We start from the raw sequence: 14,584 nt of genomic DNA, 5'->3' as shown, positions 1-14,584 counted from the left end.
TCTTTAGGGTTTTTTAGGTATACAATCACATAATCAGTAAACAGTGACAATCTGACATCTTCTTTACTGATTTGGATGCCCTTTATTTCTTTCTCTTGTCTGATTGCTCTGGCTAGATCTTCCAGTACTGTGTTGAATAGAAGTGGTGAAAATGGGCATCCTTGTCTTGTTTCAGTTCTCAGGTGAAACGCTTTCAACTTTTCCCTGTTCAGTACTATATTGGTTGTGGGTTTGTCATAGATGGGTTTTATTACCTTAAGGTTTGTCATAGATGGGTTTTATTACCTTAAGGTATGTCCCTCCTATGCTGATTTTGCTGAGGGTTTTAATCATAAAGGGATGCTGGATTTTGTCAAATGCTTTTTCTGTGTCTATTGAAATGATAATATGATTTTTGTTTTTACTTTTGTTTATGTGGCGTATCACATTTATTGACTTGTGTATATTCAACTATCCCTGCATCCCTGGTATGAAACCCACTTGATCTGGTTTATTATCTTTTTGGTATGCTGTTTGATTAGGTTAGCTAGATTTTCTTGAGGATTTTTGCATCTATGTTCATTAGGGATATTGGTCTGTAGTTCTTTTTTTGTTGTTATGTCCTTTCCTGGTTTTGGTGTTAGGGTAATACTGACTTCATAGAATGACTTAGGGAGGATTCCTTCTTTTTCTATCTTTTGGCGTAGTTTCAGTAGGATTGGTATCATTTCTTTCAATGTCTGATAGAATTCAACTGTGAATCCCTCTGGTCCTGGACTTTATTTTGTCAGCATTTTTTTTTTTTTAATTACTGTTTCAATCTTACTATCTGTTATTGTTCTGTTCAGAATTTCTGTTTCTCCCTGATTTAATCCAGGAGGGTTGCATATTTCCAGGAACTTATCCATCTCCTCCACGTTTTCTGGTTTGTGTATGTGAAGGTGTTCACAGTACCCTTGAATGATCTTTTGTATTTTTGTGGTATTGGTTGTTGTATCTCCCATTTCTTTTCTAATTGAGCTAATTTGGATCTTCTTTCTTCTTTTCTTGGTTAATCTCACTAGTGGTCTCTCTTTTTTTTTTTTTTTTTTTTTTGAGACGGAGTCTCGCTCTGTCGCCGGGGCTGGAGTGCAGTGGCCGGATCTCAGCTCACTGCAAACTCCGCCTCCCGGGTTTTACGCCATTCTCCTGCCTCAGCCTCCCGAGTAGCTGGGACTACAGGCGCCCGCCACCTCGCCCGGCTAGTTTTTTGTATTTTTTAGTAGAGACGGGGTTTCACCGTGTTAGCCAGGATGGTCTCGATCTCCTGACCTCGTGATCCGCCCGTCTCGGCCTCCCAAAGTGCTGGGATTACAGGCTTGAGTCACCGCGCCCGGCCACTAGTGGTCTCTTGATTGTGTTTATCTTTTCAAAGAACCAGCCTTTTGTTTTATCTTTTAAATATTTTTCGGTTTCAATTTCATTTAGTTCTGTTCTGATATTTGTTATTTCTTTCCTTCTGCTGTGTTTGGGTTTGGTTTGTTCCTGTTTCTCTAGTTCCTCGAAGTAAGAGCTTAGATTGTCTAGTGTGCTCTTTCAGATTTTTTGAGGTAGACATTCAATGCTATAAACTTTTCTGTTAGCACCGCTTTTGCTGTATCCAAGAAGTTTTGATCAGTTGTGCTACTATTATCGTTCAGTTCAAAGAATTTTAAATTTCCATCTTGATTTCATTGTTGACCCAAGGATCATTCAGGAGCAGAATATTTAATTTCTATGTGTTTGTATAGTTTTGAGAGTTCCTTTTGGAGTTAATATCCAGTTTTATTTTATTGTGTCTGCAAGAGTACTTGATGTAATACTGATTTTCTTAAATTTATTGAGAGTTGTTTTGTGGCCTATCTTGGAGAATGTTCTATGTGCTGATGAAAATAATATATAATCGGCAGTTGTCGGATAAAATTTTCTGTAAATATCTAAGTCCACTTGTTCTAGGGTATAGTTTAAGTCCATTGTTTGTTTGTTGATTTTCTGTCTTGACGACGTGTCTAGTTGTCTCAGTGGAGTATTGAAGTTCGTCACTTTTATTGTGTTGCTGTCTATCTCTTTTCTTAGGTCTAGTAGTAATTGTTTTATAAATTTGAGAACTCCAGTGTTACATGCGTATATATTTAGGATTGTGATATTTTCCCGTTGGACTAATCTTTTTATCATTATATAATGTCCCTGTTTGTTTTTTAAAACTGTTGTTGCTTTAAAGTTTGTTTCATCTAGTATAAGAATAGCTCTATTCATACTCAGTTCTGGTTTTCATTTGCATGAAATACCTTTTTCCACCCCTTTAGCTTAAGTTTATGTGAGTCCTTATGTGTTATGTGAGTCTCTTGCAGGTAGTAGATACTTTGTTGGTGGAATTTTATCCATTCTGCCTTTTTTTTTTTTTTTTTTTTTTTTAGTTATTTTATTTCAAGAGTTTTTGGAGAACAGATGATATTTGGTTACACTGGGAAGTTCTTTAGGTATGATTTCTAAGGTTTTGGTTCACCCATCACACAAGCAGTGTACATTTCACCAAACGTCTAGTATTTTTATCCCTCACCCCTCCTCCCACCCTTCCCCTCAAGACCCTGTAATACATTATATCATTCCTATGCCTTTGCATTCTCATAGCTTAGCTCTCACTATGAGTGAGAGCATACGATGTTTGGTTTTCCATTCTTGAGTTACCTCACTTAGAATAATGTCCTCCAACTCCATCGAGGTTGTTGCAAATGCTATTATTTCATTCCTTTTTATGGCTGAGTATGGATGAGTAGTATTCCATGGTGTTGTGTGTATATATACACACATACACACAAATATCACATTCTCTTTATACACTTGCTGGTTGGTGGGCATTTAGGCTGGTTCCATAGTTTTGCATTTGCAAATTGTGTGCTATAAACCTGTGCTTTCAAGTGTCTTTTTTGTATGTTAACTTCTTTTCTTCTGGGTCTATACCCAGTAGTGTGATTGCTGGATCAAATGGTAGTTCTACTTTTAGTTCTTTAAGGAATCTCCATCCTGTTTTTCATATTGGCTATACTAGTTTACTTTTCCACCAGCAGTGTAAAAGTGTTCCGTTTTCACCACATCCCTGCCAGCATCTATTTGTTTTTTTTTTTTACTTTTTATTATGGTCATTCTTGTAGGTATAAAGTGATATCATATTGTGCTTTTGATTTGCATTTCCCTGATCATTAGTGATGTTGAGCATTTTTTCATATGTTTGTTGGCCATTTGTATATCTTCCTTTGAGAATTGTCTATTAATGTCCTTGGCCCACTTTTTGATGAAATTATTTGTTTTTTTCTTGCTGATTTGTTTAAGTTCCTTGTACATTCTGGATGTTAGTTTTTTTTTGGATGCATAGTTTGTGAATATTTTTGCCCTCAAAAGCTTCTGTCATCAGGAACTGCTTTCTGCCCTTTCATAGCATGCGTTTTCATATCTTCTGGTCTTTGTACACATAGTTCAGTTGTTTAATGATTCATTTCCCATTTTGACCTTTTGGACATCTCCAGTTTATATTTCATGACTTTGATTCAATGTTACTTCTGTGAAAACTCCCATGAGTTAGTGAGGAGATCCCAGTAAACATTTCGTTGTTTTTCTCCCTCGCTGTGTTTGATGGTCCTCTGTTCATCGCACTTGCTATGTCACTCTATCCATATTATTATTATAGTGCATTGTAATGCATTGTAATTATTTATATGTATGTCCTTCCACTGAGATTGGAATTCCCTTGATGTCAGTAATGGTGGCTTACTGTTTTAGCTCCAGTGCTTAGGTTCACATGTACATGAATTTGTTGCTCAATAAATGGTGGAATAAAGAAAAATGAATGCAACCAAATAAGTAATTCTGGAATCCCTTTTTACTTTTTTGACTCTAAAATTAGTATTTTCCCTGGTGCATTAAGATGTCTTAAGAGATTTTGGTTTTTTAAAAGTTACCATATCCAGATATGTTCTTTTATCCTTTGCTCACCTCAGCATCTCATCACAGAGATAATGCATTTTTTTCCAAGCTATTATTTTTTATGCCTAGACTTGTTCTGAGGACTAGTCCACTTTATCACTTTAAGTCATGGAGAAATAATATAAAATTCTCAGTACTGGTTGAACTAGTTTACAATCCCACCAACAGTGTAAAAGTGTTCCTATTTCTCCACATCCTCTCCAGCACCTGTTGTTTCCTGACTTTTAATGATTGCCATTCTAACTGGTGTGAGATGGTATCTCATTGTGGTTTTGATTTGCATTTCTCTGATGGCCAGTGATGATGAGCATTTTTTCATGTGTCTGTTGGCTGTATGAATGTCTTATTTTGAGAAATGTCTGTTCATATCCTTTGCCCACTTTTAGATGGGGTTGTTTGTTTTTTTCTTGTACATTTGTTTGAGTTCTTTGTAGATTCTGGATATTAGCCCTTTGTCAGATGAGTAGATTGCAAAATTTTCTCCCATTCTGTAGGTTGCCTGTTCACTCTGATGGTAGTTTCTTCTGCTGTGCAGAAGCTCTTTAGTTTAATCATATCCCATTTGTCAATTTTGGCTTTTGCTGCCATTGCTTTTGGTGTTTTAGACATGAAGTCCTTGTCCATGCCTATGTCCTGAATGGTACCACCTATTTTTCTACCTGTCTGACAGGCACACTGTAGTGCAAGCGGCTTTCAGCACTTTAATAGTAATCTAAACAGTAAACAGACTTTAAGAAATAGCATTTATTTGCACTATTCAACTTTCTACTGCATCACAATTCTTACCAATTTAATGCCATCTTCTTAGGTTCTTTAAAATAAAAGAAATGACATATTTCACCGGCAACAAAAAAACAGGTTCTGGAAAAACTCTCTACAGCCTGCTTCCAAGTCGACAGAAGCTCCTTCGACTCTCTCAACAGTCAGGATCCGGGCCACTGCAGAAAAGCAAGAAGCCTCAAGAAGAGTCCTGACATATACAGCATGAGAATATCGTGCCAATATCTCTCTTTCCCAAAATTTCCTTTTTTGGAATGACACTAGTCTTGGCCAACTCTATACAAATAAGATTTTGCTAGACTTGTATCAGCAGATCTTAGAAAATTGTGGGTTCATATGTGCTAACACAACAGAAGCTTTGGGTATTTATTTCTGTGAGCGATGAGGACACAAATATCGAGCTTGCATTTTCTGCCTTGGTTGTTTGTGGGCTCTTCTTGGTTCTTTACTCTCTCTCTTTTTTTTTTTTTTGTTTTTTTTTTTTTTTTTTTTTTTTTTTTTTTTTTGAGACTGAGTCTCGCTCCTGTCGCGCAGGCTGGAGGGGCAGCGGCGCGATCCCGGCTCATTGCAAGCTCCGCCTCCCGGATTCACGCCATTCTCCTGCCTCAGTCTCCCGAGTAGCTGGGACTACAAGCGCCCGCCACCGCGCCCTGCTCATTTTTTATATTATTATTATTATTTTTTTAGTAGAGACAGGGTCTCGGGGTTTTGCCGTGTGAGCCAGGATGGTCTGGATCTTCTGACCTCGTGATCCATCCGCCTCGGCCTCCCAAAGTGCTGGGATTACAGGCGCGAGCCACCGCGCCTGGCCGGTTCTTTACTCTTTTGCTAGAGTACTAGCAGCTGGGAATGCCCTGGGTTGTCTCCCAGGAGACTACAGTCTATGCAAGGAGGCTTTTCTGAGGGATAGCCTCTTCACTCATAGCGAGTAGCAATATCTCTGTTGTGTAGTGAGAAACTCAGCTCTTTGGTCTCCCACTCTTTATCTTACTTGCCTTCCCTGTCCCTGTAAATCATTTCTAGTGTTCTCGCAGACCACGCTTTCTTTAGGATATAGGTGGGATCCAATGTGTAAAATAGGACTACAGCCTTCTAGAGCTGGCAGGAAAGTTAGGCATTGTGTAGTTGAAATGCTTTATTTACAGATAAAAGAGTGTAAGCCCAAGAAGTAAGGGATGTGGTTTGAATCACACAGCTTGTTTAGCTACAGAGTTTGGACTGGAATCCACATTTCCCGATGTTCAGTCCAGTGTTCTGTATTCAACCCCACCTATGCAAAGCCATGATTTTGCATGCTATATATATGCTCACGGGAGAAACTTTTTCTTTAGATAGATGTCAGTATTTTTTCTTTCTTTCTTCTTGACCTTCCTTTCACCTTTCTGACAAAAGTGAAATGCATAGAATTTTGCCTCTTTTCACCCATGAGTTTCCAAGGTGTGTTCTGCTCATGAGTAGGTCCTCTCCAAGCTAGACCTGCAGTATGAGAAAGTAGGAAGCAGAGGAGGAAGTTAAAAGACACTTCCGTAAGGCTAAATTTAAGAATGAGAACCTAATTCCCTTACCAAGAGATGCCAAAGTATGATTTTGGTTAAAAACCTTTGAAAAGGAAACAATAAACAACAACAAAAGAACTTTTCTTTTAAATATTCCTTTCAACATGAAAAACGCACAGTGTGTGTCCAGATCACGTTAAATAAAGGAGTCAAGGATTTTTTTTTAAGCGCATGAAAGTACCTGTATGCCATCAGGTACAAATCACTTTTCTGAATTAGCAGAATGCCGAAGCTAGTTCAGATATAGAATTGGTTATTAATCCAGTGGTTATTTGTATATAAATTGATACATTTAGGGATGTAATCCTGCAAGCATTTCTTTCGGAATTTCCTTCCTAAAAAGCTGACAGCCATCACATGGAGGACTTGAGACATTAAGAGTCAAATGCTAAGTTCAGATCCTGGCTCTGCTTCAAAGTTTATGAACTTGCACAGGTCAGATAACCCTCACAGCTTATATTCTCATCTAGAAATTGTCACTGATATTTGTGCTACCCATATTTCAGTTATCTAGTAAGAAAATTGGAATAATACATGTAAGGACAGTGAACTTCAAGAAAGAAAACAATACATATGATCACTACCACAGTACAACAGAATAAAATATATTCAAATGCATCTAAAATAAATGAAAATATTCTAAATTAGAGAATTCTTTCCCCCATATATGAAAGGGCACATTTCCCATCTTTCCTGCCTTTTCTTTCCTCCAAACCCCCAGTATATTTTAATCTCTAACCTGATATTTTGGCAGTAAAGGTATGTCCTGGTTTTGTGAGAGCTGAAAGATATATTTCAGGGAGACCTCATAAAAGAAAAGGACACAAAATTTGACATAAAAGTAAATATTTATTTAGAATGAGAAAATAAATCACAACAAATTAAGATTCTTTAAAAGCTAACAAATACTAGAAGCATAAAATGTAGAATAACATTGTTTTCAATAACTTATTACATAACCAACTCTATAATTATATTTTTCACTACATTATTGGCTGCATACTGTTTGATCACCTCTTCATATGGCAACAATTTTGTAATATCAATTTCTATAAAGAAAACAGTCTCAAGATAGAGGCTTTCCTCTGGCATGGTCAATGCCAATTTCTTTCTTATTATTGAGAGCTGGGTTGCAGAAGACATGTGACTTCATACACAGATCTTGCTGTTTGCAGGATTGTCATGGTTTAGTGCCCTACAAACACAGAGAACCGAATGTATTCTATTGCCCATGATTTCCATCCAAATAGTGTAGACTGTATTTGTAATCATATATGCTGCGTTATTGTGTGTGTTTCTGACAGAAGAGAAATTTCATTTTGACTAGGCATCAATGAGAATTACACAATGGTAATTGTACTAAACATCAATGAGAATTGCAATCCTGCACATCTGATGATTAGAAGAATTATTGTCAGACTAGCTTCCAACTTTGCACATTTTAAGCCTTGTTCTTTCTCCTCTACCCATGTTCTTCTGATGTCAGAAGTCTCAGGACATGGCCCTATCATGATGTTATGTCTGGACCTGCATTTTTGGGTTAACTCAGCAGACCAGTTAACAAAGTGATCACTGGGGTGTCTTCCTACAGCAGGCCGGTTAACAATAACTTCCACATGAAAATAAGCAAGAACATACCAATATAATTTAGTAAACCCAAACAAAATGTATCCTTATCTCAACTCCTCATTAGATAAATCTCTAAATCATCTGAGGACCTCAAATGCCATTAAAACAAGGGAAAACAGGCATGGAAGAGAAATTGGAGAGGAAAAAAAGCAATTTTAATCAGCTGTGATGAAAACATTTTGCTTATGCAAACTTACAACAATCCGTGATCATATTAACACATTGTTGGGACTCCTTCCTGGAAAGACTAATGCTGAACCTTAAGTGTTTCTGGCTTCTCAATGACTTTGCATTTCCTAGACAAACTCCTTTACTACAAAGAACAGCCTTACCTTTCAGGTACTGCATCTACATTACAAACTGCCTCTATCACATTCTTGGGGCTGCCATAACAAATTTCTATGAACTTGGTGGCTTACAAAATAGATATTTATTCTTTCAGGTTGTGGCGGCCAGAATTCTGAAATCAAGGTGTTGGTAGGGCCTGGCTCCCTCTGAAGGATCTAAGGGAAAATCCTAGCTTGTCTCTTCCAGTGTTTGGTGTCTCCAGGCACCCTGTGGTTTGTGGCTTCATAACTCCAATCTCTGCCTTGTTTTGCTCAAGTGGCCTTCTTTCTGTTTCTGTCTCCTCCTCTGTCTCTTATGGGGTCTTGTCATTGGATTTAGGGCTTACCAGATAACCCAGGGTGATATTATCTTAAGACCCTTAACTTAATTATGTCTGCTAAAAACCTTTTTTTTCCAAATAAGATTATATTCATAGGTTCTGGGTGTTAAGACAGGGATGTACCTTTTAAGGTGCTACCATACAACCCATCTCAGCAATGAACACATATCATTTGGAAATAGTCAGAATATAGGTCCTAGCTAACTGACTTGAGACAGAAATTCCATCATCTATACATTATTGTATTATCCTCCAGTTTCCTACAATTTCAAATTTATCTATATTCAAGATTTTAAGCCAGGGAATCTTCCAAAAACAATTACCAAATATTTTTTTTGCCAAACTCTCCTAAGTCATTCAAAGTAAAATCAAACTTTGTTTTTTACAGCTGAGTATGTCATGATCTATGAATCAAAGGGATACAAGGACAACCTAGAAAACCTAGTATTAGGAAAGGCTAATCCAATTACAAAGGCAATAAGCATGTGGCCAGTCAGTGGCTTTGTAATGTTATATGTTTTCATTTGACAGAATGTGGTCCCCCTGTGGGAACATTTATTAGTAGAAGATGTAAGTGCAGATGTGTTCTCTAACGGATGTTATAGGTTAGTACTATCTGTCTGCTTCCACAGAATCTGTGACTTAGGGCTACACTAAAACAAGTTTATGAGACCTGCAGGTGAGCTCAGTGGCAAGATTACAGTCAAATCTAGGGATATATTACTAGGATGTGAACACCCATGAAAAATAACAATTGCAGAATAGTGTTAGGATGTGCGCTGTAACAGTCCCTTCTGACACTCTCTGAGCAATTCATCTGCAGCACGTTTTTACTAGATCAATCTCCACAGCCTGGTAGAAAGGTGGAATGAAGATTATACGTGGGTAGGAGCTATGAAGAAGCAATGAGCCCCTCAGTGCTTGAATTTCACCAACACTGTACTAATTGGCAACTGTAGATACCTCATTTTGATAAAGCAATTGCTCACAAAAGTTTCCCAGGCTTTTTTTTTTTTTTTTTTATTGTTAAAGATGTGTTAATTTTGGAAGACAGTTTTTTTTTTTATTTCCATTATTACTGAGTTTTAAAATGTAAGCATGCTGTGCAATAATTTGTAGGTTGTGTATACAATGAATATAATTTGGATGAAAGGAACAGGAGTCTTAGAACAGGTGGAACTGTAAAGTCAATTCCTTGTATTTTTTTTTCTTCACATTTTTCACCTGTGCTCTATTCTTTAAATGATAATCAGAAAAACCTCAATTTTTTATTTTGCAATAAGATCATGTCCTTACTCCTATTCTTAAGGTTGTGCAGTGCTTGAGAGCAAAAATAGTTCTTGGGGAGTTTGTATTTTATGTATTCATTCATTTCTTATACCAATACTTATGGAACTCCTGATACATGCAAGGTATTGTGCAATTTCATTTGGGACAACACAAGTTTAAACAAATTTTCTTGTCTTGAGTAATGAACCTTTCTGACTTGGAGTAAAATAAAATAACAAGATTCATTTGCCTTTATTCATTAAATATTTATTAAGTGCCTTATGTACACTAGGCACTGTGTTAAGACTACAACCCCACATAAGATGAAATACCTGCACTCTCTGGAGACACAGCAAGACAATCAACATTGAAGGTGGAGTTCACTGTCTTACCACAGAATTGTGCATAGGACAATATGAGAGTACAGAAAAGGGCGTCAAAATCCCTGTGAGTCAAGGATATCTTCTTGAAGGAAGTAGCACTTAGGTGAATTTAGAAGAATTGAGTTTGAGTTAGACTCATGAAGGAGTGGAGATAGGATCTAAGCAATAGAAGCCAAGTAAAGATATAGAAGTTTGACAACTTATTACCAGGTTGAAAACACTTTGTGTAGGGAATTTCATAATTGATTTCTATAGCATTTTCCTGCATAAATTTCATAAGCTTGGCTTGGTAAATCCAGACGTAAGATTTGCTGCCTTTAGAAATAATTACAAGTCGATGATAGATAGAGTAATAAATAGAAACAAACTGCTATGTGATGCAATGGGAGTATGAATGAGAATTAGCTCTGAAAGCTATACACTTTACAAGTCTCACAATTTCTTCTTATGGTCTATAGCCAGACAGTGATGTTGGAGTCGCTGTACAATGAACCTTCAAAAAGATGCACACATCAATGTACATAGCTCAATGAAATTGCCTGCTAAATGGGCAATGTTGGCTGAAAAACAAATAGAATGAATTTCCTTAATGGTGCTTTTGGAGAAGCAAGTTTTTCTTAGCATCATTTCTGGAAATACATTTGGTAGAGGAGAGAGGAGGATCAAATTTTGTTGTGAACTTGAGATTGGAATGCATAAAAATAATTTTAGCATTGCATATGAGATGCACAAATATGAGAAAATATAATTGTAGAAAGATCATAACATTTTGCTGTAATACATGGCACAGATGAAAGAAGGAAATGAAAAAAATGACAAAACGGAACTCAGACGAATGTAATTATCAGTATACATTTACATCTGAGTACTCAATTGGCCAGTATCTGAGAAGATTGTCTAACGACTGCAATGGAGAAGTTTAGAGCACAAGTTCTGAAACTGTCATTTATGACCACTTACTTCACAGATCTATTGGGAGATGCAATAAATATGAGAGAAACTTTGCTCTGCTATATAGCCTGACAAAAATAGGTGCTTTAATAGGTTAAGTGAGTGAGTGCTAAATCAATACAAAGACAGACTTGGGTTCATAGGCTGGTCAGCCAAGTTTATTTCCCAGGCATAGATCTCCCTACAAAGAAGGTAGTTAATATGATCACCAAATCAGGAGGGTATCTTTATAGGCAGGAGGAAGCATGAAAATTGATTTCTTGGGCTGCAGATTTCATCTAATAGGTACTGGTACCTGTACATAAGATCAAATACAATTCACACAATGCTTTGCTCAACACCAAGTAATGATGAGCTTCTCATCACCGAATTGTAGGAATCATACAGCATTATATTAAGACCATTGTAAAATTCCCAGAGACTCACAAAGGGATGCTTGGCCAAATTCCTCAGTCAATAGCAATATCATCTTGGGTTATCTTGGACTATTAGGACACATCCAATTTTGTAGGTAACAGGTTTTAAAGGATTCTATTCTGCCTTAATTCAACTGTATTTTACAATCATCTTTAGAACAGTCAAATTGGACCTGACCTAAAAGCCTCAGTACACATAAAAAAGAATGTCTTGTACTTGAAAAGTAATGATCAAATAGCACAGGGTTATCTCCTACCTGTGTCTTGAAATAACAGAGAGCACGCCACCAAGCCGGTAACCGTTCAAAATTCCTAAGGAACAAAGAGGACAGGGTATTCTAAGAACCAGGAAAAATATGTGCAAAGACCCTGAGTGTGGATGGACTATAGGATATTTATGGAAGAGAGGTGGAGGTCAGGTTGGGAAAATGCTCAGGAGCTAGATGCTGAACTGGTTGCATGCCATGTTTAGGTTTAGATTTCACCTTGCCGATGATGGATCCTTGATGGACTTTTATCAGGAAAATGAATATGGAAATTATTTTGATTCATAAGTGCTTGATGACTCTGAAGAGAACCTGGATCAAATCTCAAAGAAATAATTAACTCCCACAAAACATGACTTACCATATACATCAGGGGTTGCATAAAGATCATAATTCAAATTGTACATACTTGTTGTATTAATCTGTTCTCATGCTGTCCTGAGACTAGTTAATTTATGAAGGAAAAAGATTTAATTGATGTACAGCTCCGCAGGGCTGAGGAGACCTCAGGAAATTTACAATCATGGTGGAAGGGGAAGCAAACACATCCTTCTTCACATGGTGGCACCATGGAGAAGTGCCAAGCAAAAAAGGAAAAGCTCCTTATGAAACCATCATACCTCATGAGAACTCACTCACTATCATGAGAACAGCATGGGGGTGACTGCCTCCATGATTCAATTACCTCCCACCAGGTCCCTCCCATGACACGTGGGGATTATGGAAACTACAGTACAAGGTGAGATTTGGGTGGGGAAACAGCCAAACCATATCACTTGTACAGCGTTAGTTACTGATAAACACACTCACATATCTTATTTACCCCTCTCAATTATCCCAAGGGTGTATGTATACTGTGACACCCTTTCCATTGATGAGAATTGAGAAAAAATGTGGTTAATTTTATTGTGCCACATGACAGAGGCAGTCAAAGTAACATTCTAGAAATTGAAATTCTGATCCAATGGAGCTGGCTTGTGGGTTTAATTTACCAACAACATTTTGTCCTGATTCCCTGCAGAAGTTCGCCAAGCCATCTAAATAGATACTTCAGGGTGCTGAGCATTCAGTCACGACCTTATAAACTACACATTATTATCAGTGGAGGAAAAGAGAGTTGCACAAACATTTTATTTGTATTTTTCCTTATACAGTATTGATAGAGAAAACAAGTATTATTTTAGAAATTGAACATATTTTGATAATAGTCCTGTAATAAACTATTTTCATGCAACAGTATAGGAGATTAGTTTCTAAAATATTTATCTTTAAATGTTTATATAGAAGAGAAACAGTAAAGAAGAGCTGAGACAATTTTAAAGAATGAGGTTGTGTTCCTAGAAAACTCCAAGCACTCATAAGGTAGATTTAAAATGCTTGGAAATCATAAATGTGAAATTTAGAATGCTCGCACTACTTTTCCTCCTGGGTATGCCTTTTGTCTGAATATCTGAATGAGCCACTTGCCTGCCTTCTTTAAGTGTCTGCTCAAATAGGCTTCTTTTATTTAAAATGGCAGCTCTCTTACCCCCGGCACTTCTTAACTTCCTGCCATGTTTTCTTTTTCATAGCACAAATCAGTCCCTAGCTTATTCTAGAATTAATAATGTCTGCAGTTTGTTATTGTTCATTTGATCTACTAAAACAGAAACTTATTATGAGACCAGAAAGATTTGCTCCTTTTGATCTCCATTAAATTCCAAGCCCCTAGAAAATTTCCTGACACAGAGTACATGCAAAATCAATATTTTCTGATCGCATGAATGAATGAATGTAGGGACTAGGGAGACCAGACAGCAGGACAAGCATCAAGCAACAGAAATCAAAGCAATGCAAAGTAGTCAAATAGCATGAGGTCCAAGAAATGGAAAAGAGAGCCCAGAAACAGACTCAGACTTATATGGAAACTATATAAAAACAGAGTGCCATTGCACACTGGAGAAAAAAAGTGGCCTGTTAGGTATATGGTGTCGCAAAAATTAGTTGTGTCTATGGAAATATATATATATATATCTACACATACTTTGAGACAGGGCCTTGCTCCATCACCCAGGCTGGAATGCAGTGGCATGACCATGGCTCACTGCAGTCTGAAACTCCTGGGCTCAAGTGATCCTCCCGTGTCAGCCTTCCAGATAGCGGGACCTAAAGGCACATACCACCATGTCCAGCTAATTTGGAAATGGGGGCCTCACTATGTTGCCCAGTCTGGTTTCAAATTCCTGGACTCCAGTGATTCTCTTGCCTTGGCTTCCCAAAGTGTTGGGATTATAGGCATAAGCCACTGCACACAGTCAAAAACAAATATTTACATTATATTATTTCCAGAATGAGTTAGTTCTAAGTGGATTACATAGCTATGTGTAAAATGAAAACTTTAAAACTTTTAGCAAAAATTATGCTTATAGCCGGGCGCGGTGGCTCACGCCTGTAATCCCAGCACTTTGGGAGGCCAAGGTGGGTGGATCACGAGGTCAGGAGATCAAGACCATCCTGGCTAACACGGTGAAACCTCGTCTCTAGTAAAAAAGACAAAAAAATTAGCCGGGTGTGGTGGCGGGCGCCTGTAGTCCCAGCTACTTGAGAGGCTGAGGCAGGAGACTGGGGTGAACCCGGGAGGCAGAGCTTGCAGTGAGCTGAGATTGCACCATTGCACTCCAGCCTGGGCGACAGAGGGAGACTCTGTCAA

The sequence above is a fragment of the Rhinopithecus bieti genome, unplaced genomic scaffold, assembly GCF_001698545.2.
Source record: "Rhinopithecus bieti isolate Rb0 unplaced genomic scaffold, ASM169854v2 scaffold_19600, whole genome shotgun sequence".
Classification (NCBI taxonomy): domain Eukaryota; kingdom Metazoa; phylum Chordata; class Mammalia; order Primates; family Cercopithecidae; genus Rhinopithecus; species Rhinopithecus bieti.
The sequence above is the reverse complement of the archived record's forward strand: the minus strand, read 5'-3'. Positions refer to the sequence as shown.